General features: G+C 33.1%; 1 long non-coding RNA gene across 1 annotated transcript in view; it reads right to left on the reverse strand.

The window, feature by feature from the left end:
* LOC118768628 overlaps nt 1-1395 on the reverse strand; it is a 6649-nt gene extending 5254 nt beyond the window's left edge. The window contains exon 1 of the long non-coding RNA XR_005004412.1: nt 1304-1395. This is a non-coding gene — a long non-coding RNA (uncharacterized LOC118768628). The remainder of the gene's footprint in view (nt 1-1303) is intronic.
* Between the last annotated feature and the right edge of the window lie 5671 nt (nt 1396-7066).

The following is a 7066-nucleotide window of genomic DNA, read 5'->3' on the forward strand; positions in this document are numbered from 1 at the left end:
TAAAGCAAATCTTTGCTGAACCCTTTTTATTAAGAATTACTTAAGTTTACCGTGAAACGGTCCTTTTTTCATACCGATTTCTACTTGGTGGAATTATTGATTACTTCTTAATTAATTAATTTTACCCTTTGTTATTATTGATATATATATATACATATTTAAAAGGGCGATCCCAGTAAAACCAAAGCACTTATTTTGGTTTTACTGGGATCGCCCTTTTAAGTAGAAAGAATAGCCAAAACTTTTTGACTGCTATTTCTAAATTCGGTATGTGGTGAGGCAAATCGTTGCTGAACCCTTAATTAATTAGTATTACTTAAACCTTCCTTGAATGGGTCTTTTACATACCGAACTCTACTTGGCGAAATTAATGATTATTTTTAGATTAATTAATTTCACCCTATATTATTGATAATTATATATATATATATATATATAATATGCATGCATACACAGGTATTTCAGTACATATAAATTTATAAATAACTAGCAGTATCGCCTGGCGTTGCTCGGATTTGTAAGGGAAATACCTATATAACCATTTTTAGAGAGTTATAGCTGAAAAATGCATTAAAAATGGAAAAAAAAATTATAGTAATTTTTTTTTTTAAATCGTTGACTCATCATACATTTTAGAGAGTTACTTCCCTTATATAATAGCGAAAAAATGCACTAAAATGGAAAAAAATGATGGTAAATTCTTTTTTAAATCGTAGACGCGCGCTAATACCCAGAAGGGCTCGATATGAATCACGACTATAAGATACCCGGTTTGGGTTAAACTGCACCGCAAAATGCGGGAGTAGTTAGGAATCTAAATCGTAAGAGATAGACACACAACCTTACTTTTATATATAAAGACTAGCAAAGATAGCTGGCATTGCTCATGACACACGGAACTGAACGATTAGACATTTCTTTTATATTTTCTCTAATGAACTGGAATACTTACCGTTTGAATTTCATCAAAATTCCAGATTAAGAATTTTATCGACTAGTCACGACTAGCTAGTGCGGATGCGCGCACTGGGACCATTCTTCTTTAAATAGTACCCTAATAAAATCGTTATACACGCCACCTGAAAGGTATTCGTCCAAAATTTTAGCTTTAAAACATCCAGTTGGCTTATTAAAAAAAAACTGGCGACGATAGTTAAAAGTACATAGTTTTTACACATGAGTTGTTATGTCTAAAGTTGGTGGAGAACAGAATTAATATTATTGTCTGACAAGCAACATCAAACGTTTTACAATAAACATATCCAAATACCTTTACAAAAATATTTCTATTATTATATCTTACCGGTAATGATACATAAATCTGGGTTTATAAATGAAATATCTTCAATTACAATAGACACGTGCTTCCACTGACAGAAAACAATAGAAATTGGCTTTCACACTAGAAATGACAAAACCTGACTAGGAAACAAAAACGAGGGAACGAAATTAGTTTCTATTTATAAGCGCCTACAAAATTATATATGTATTATTTCGAAAACTGTTATTTTGAAATATAAAAACTGTATAAAACTTTACTTAAAATACGAACACAGGGCAATTCTATACATTTTCTCCGCCGACAATATCCGATCGGCTGAGTCGTGTCGGAAGGGACAATAAAACTCAGTGCTATAATTCTGAATATGTTTCTGAAGAACAATGAAATATCGATCTAGCTTTACAGAAGCTCAAAAAAAAAAAAAAAGACATAAATATCATTCCCATTTTAACTGTTTCTCAAAGTTAAAGAATGGATACAGACGGTGACTGTCCTAATTTTTAGTTTGTTTCGTTTTATCCATATCGGTGTTTCAAGTGGTGCCGTGAAATTTTAGTCCGAGTTGAATGGACATCATGAAATATACTGATTAGCCACAAGAAAAATAGATTAAAAATAGAAAATACATGGAGAAATACAAATAAGAATTTTAGTCGGCTGTGGGAAAATAATTACTGCTTTTATTGATTCATTGTATAATATAAGTAGTATTAAATATATAGTCCATGATATATATATACCAGGCGGCGAGCTGGCAGAAAAGTTAGCACGCCGGGCGAAATACGTAGCCGTATTTCGTCTGCCGTTACGTTCTGAGTTCAAATTCCGTCGAGGTCGACTTTGCCTTTCATCCTTTCGGCGTTGATTCAATAAGTACCAGTTACGCACTGCGGTCGATGTAATCGACTTAATCCGTGTGTCTGTCCTTGTTTGTCCTCTCTGTGTTTAGCCCCTCGTGGGTAGTAAAGAAATAGCTATATATATATATATATACTTACACCATCCTGTACAAGATGTCGGGCGGGTTATGGACTGACGTGGTCTGAACAGTCAGCTTTACCCCAGAAAGCATAATGATATGGCTTTTACCTTGTTTGAATACGTGTGTGCATAGTTAATTTACCTTTTGCAGAGAATGATTTACAGTGATATCAAAGTGATTTGGTTTCTCCCATTTATAAATACTTTCATGTTTGGTTAAATTGCTACTTAGAGAGATAGATTTACCACAGTTATCACAGTGATATCGTTTTCCACCTGTGTGAATGTTTGTGGTTGGTTAAATTGCTACTTTGAGAGAAAAATTTATCACAGTGATATGGTTTTTCACCTGTGTGAATATGTCTGTGGTTGGTTAAATTTTACTGTGAGAGAATGATTAACCACAGATATCACAGTGATATGGTTTTCCACCTGTGTGAATATGTTTGTGGTTGATTAAATTTTACTGTGAGAGAATGATTTACCACAGATATCACAGTGATATGGTTTTCCACCCGTGTGAATATGTCTGTGGTTGGTTAAATTTTACTGTGAGAGAATGATTTACCAGAGATATCACAGTGATATGGTTTCTCCCAAGTATGAAAACATTTGTGATCAGCTGAATTCTCACTTCCAGAGAATCATTTACCTTAGAAATCACATTGAAATGGCTTCTTCCCTGTGTGAATACATTTGTGTTTGGTTAAAGTGCTATGAAGAGAGAATGATTTACCGCAAATATCACATTCAAATGGCTTCTTCCCTGTGTGAATACATGTGTTTGGTTAAAGTGCTATGATAAGAGAATGATTTACCACAGATATCACAGTGATATGGTTTCTCTCCTGTGTGAATACGTTTGTGATAATTTAAATTCCCACTTTGAGAGAATAGTTTACCACAGATATCACAGTGAAATGGCTTCTCCCCAGTATGAATACGCTTGTGGACAGTTAAACTGCTACTTAGAGAGAATGATGTACCACAGATATCACAGTTAAATGGCTTCTCACCAGTATGAACACGTTTGTGATGAGTTAAATTCCCACTTGCAGAGAATGATTTACCACAGATATCGCAGTGGAATGGCCTCTCTCCAGTATGAATACGCTTGTGAGGTATTAAGGCACTTTGAAAAGAGAATGATATTCCGCAGATATCACAGTGAAACGGTTTCTCCCCTGTATGAATACGCTTGTGAGATATTAAAGCACTTCCAACAGGGAATGATTTACCACAGGTATCGCATTCAAATGGCTTCTCTCCTGTATGAATACGTTTGTGATAAGTTAAACAGCTACTTTGAGAGAATGATTTACCACAGATATCACAGTGATATGGTTTTTCTCCTGTATGAGTAAGTTTGTGTTTAGTCAAGGCAAAATTTATGGAAAATGATTTACCACAGATATCGCAATGATAGGGTTTTTCTCCAGTGTGAACGCGTTTGTGTTGAGTTAATTGACAGGTATGAGAAAACGATATACCACAGATATCACAGTGAAATGGTTTTTCTCCAGTATGGCTTCGTTTGTGTACAACTAAGCAGCCACTTTGAGTGAATGATTTACCACAAATATCACAACAATATGGTTTCTTTCTTGTATGAATACGTTTGTGTTTGGTTAAAGCACCACTTTGAGAGAATGATTTACCACAGATATCACAGTGATATGGCTTCTCTCCTGTATGAATACGTTTATGGAGTGTTAAGAAATATTTTCTTGAGAATGATTTACCACAGATATCACAGTGATGTGGCTTCTCTCCAGTATGAATACGTTTGTGTTTACTTAAAGCACCACTTTGAGAAAATGATTTACCACAGATATCACAGTGATAGGATGTTTTCATTTTCTCTTCCTTTATATCACTGGAAAAACCAATGCTTCCAATCTGTAATTTAGATTCAAACTTATTCTCACATAATTCATTTTCCATCATTGTTCTTTCCTCACTACAATTTCCAGGTGTTTATCTTCTTCACTTTTATATATTTTATTGCTAATAAATATTTATACTACTGTGATCTTTGCTGATATATCATGGACGTTGCAAATCCCTCTATAAATCCACTGAAGTTCGTTTCAGATGCGAAATAATCTTGGACACATTCCAGACAGTCAAGAAAGCAGTTGTTATTATCAATCTGAGTTCAGGAGAAAATGTTTGGCTGTAATATTCCAAAGATTTATATAAGCAGAGTTATATGTGTTCTGCATAAGATTTTCTTTTGAGTCTTTAAACAAGGATATTGATGATGTATACCATTCTTAGATGCCAATGTCATTTGTTATTCTGAAACAGTAGAGAAAAAAACAGAATAAGATATAGCAGACACTTAAAATAAAGCAATAGAAATTCTAGAATATTTCTTATATTATAATTGAACTGTTTCCCTCTATTTTCAAGATGTAGATAAATAAATGAGTGTGTGGTAATGAAATTTATTTTCTAACCATGTGGTCTTGATTTCAATCCCTCTTTGTGCAACTCACTTCTGCTTTGGGCAACAAGTTAACCAAAGCCTTGTGTGTGGATTTGGTAAACAGCATCAGTGTGGAAACTTATGTGTATGTATGTTTATGTATGTGTGTGTGTATGTACATACATCATACATATATATATATCTATATATATAAAACTCGGTTAATATAGGGCGTAACAAATATCAGAAAATCAAAAAAAAAATGAAAGCGTCTGAACCGGGCACAAAACAAAAACAAAAACAGCGTAATAGGTGTAAAACAACTTGCTCTAAACGACTATCATGAAAAAAATGCGCGCTCGCGAAAGGGGGGTGGGGGAGAGGCTTCGGAAATTTCACATCTTCAGTCCACGGCCTTTAAACTAAGAAAAAATAGTGTAATTGGTGTAAAACTACTTGTTCTAAACGAGTATCAAGAACACACACTCACACATGAATCATAAACTCCGTATTTCGCAAAAAAAAAAATAAAGAGAAGAAATTCTGGAAAAAGTGAAGAAATGTTGGATCTCATTCCTTGGTTAAAGCTATTTTAAACATTAAATTTATGCTTTTCTTTGAAATAGTTCAGATATATGCAATTCTTCTCACTTATTAAGATGCATTTATCAGAAAAAAAGAGACAGAAAAAACTATTATTTTGTGTCAATCCTTCCCTAATTATCCTTTATTAATTAGTTTTGGCGTGTATTTTTTTCCCAAATTTATTTTTTCACCTTTACAACACTGTTTATTAAAGCAATTAATTATCTTTATAATTTGCATATTTGACTTATTAATCAAAATTCTCTAGATGTAATATATACTAAGTAATGCATCCTTCATTTATGTGTTCCGTTCTGTATTATGCATGCGTGACTGTTTGTATGTAAGTGTGTTTAACTGTGCACATGAATGTGAATATTAAAGAACATATTTATTTACTATGATTGTTATTTTCAGAACAAATAAATCTTTTGGCTGTTATGTTATTGATGTTATTATTATTGCTAGTTAAAGGGTGGTGACTTGGCTGAATATTTTGAGTCTTGTAGTATGTAGTTGTGTTAGTCAATATTCTGAGTTCAAATCCAACTCATTTCTTTATCATCATTATCGATGGACCACTCAAAGAGGTATGTATACATTATCATTTTCGTAACATAATTTCTGTAGTATTTCAAGATGTTTCTGACACGTATTTTGATTCACATGGCGGAGATCCAACATTTCTTCACTTTTTCCAGAATTTCTTCTCTTTATTTTTTTTTTTTTGCGAAATACGGAGTTTATGATTCATGTGTGAGTGTGTGTTCTCGATACTCGTTTAGAACAAGTAGTTTTACACCAATTACACTATTTTTTCTTAGTTTAAAGGCCGTGGACTGAAGATGTGAAATTTCCGAAGCCTCTCCCCGAGGCCTCTCCCCCACCCCCCTTTCGCGTGCGCGAATTTTTTTTTTCATATTCGTTCATAGGAAGTTGTTTTACACCTATTACACACATTTTTTTTTTGATTTTCTGATATTTGTTACGCCCTATATTAACCTAAAACTCAACGTGTATCTGTGTGTTTAACTTCCCGGCACAACTCCTCCCAGCCAACAAATCGTAGAACCATCAAAAATGGGTCACTTAAAGTTTAGGCGAATGAAAATTGAACTGTGCTATTTCTGTTCCGAAATTCATCTCGCAAGTGCAAAAATCGATAATGTGTTTGTTTAGGCCTTATCCCATGCATTGAATAGTGAACTTTACTCAGTCAGCTGTTTGACGTGAACTGTGTTCACCACGCGTGCAAGCATGTGTAAATTGCATGAAAAATTAAAAAATCAAGATATAAAGACGAATCGCCGTAAACATTGTAGAAATTCGGCATGTAGCCTGGAGGGTTTTTTCATATTAATATATATATATATATATATCATCATATATATATGTACGTATATATATATATATATAATTATAATAAAGGGTTAATTGCAACAAGTTGCTTAAACCACATACCGAAAATATTAGAAATAGCAGCCAAATAGGTTACCATAATTATATATAATCCTTACCGAATATGCTCATTTCCATACCGAAAAAACTACTAGGTGAAATTTATTGATTTTATTAAATTAATTATATTTCACCCTTTATGTGTATATATATATATATATATATATATATATATATAAATATATATATATTTGAGGGTATGATAGAAGAAGGCTAACTCTTCCTTCCGTAGAAGAAAAAATGGCATAGTTTCGGTTGTAGTAGCACAGATTTCCGTCGATTTCCGTAAAAAACTTTTATTTTTTTACATAAGTAATGAGAGCGAAAGA

Source organism: Octopus sinensis, linkage group LG30 (genome assembly GCF_006345805.1).
Source record: "Octopus sinensis linkage group LG30, ASM634580v1, whole genome shotgun sequence".
Taxonomy (NCBI): Eukaryota; Metazoa; Mollusca; class Cephalopoda; order Octopoda; family Octopodidae; genus Octopus; species Octopus sinensis.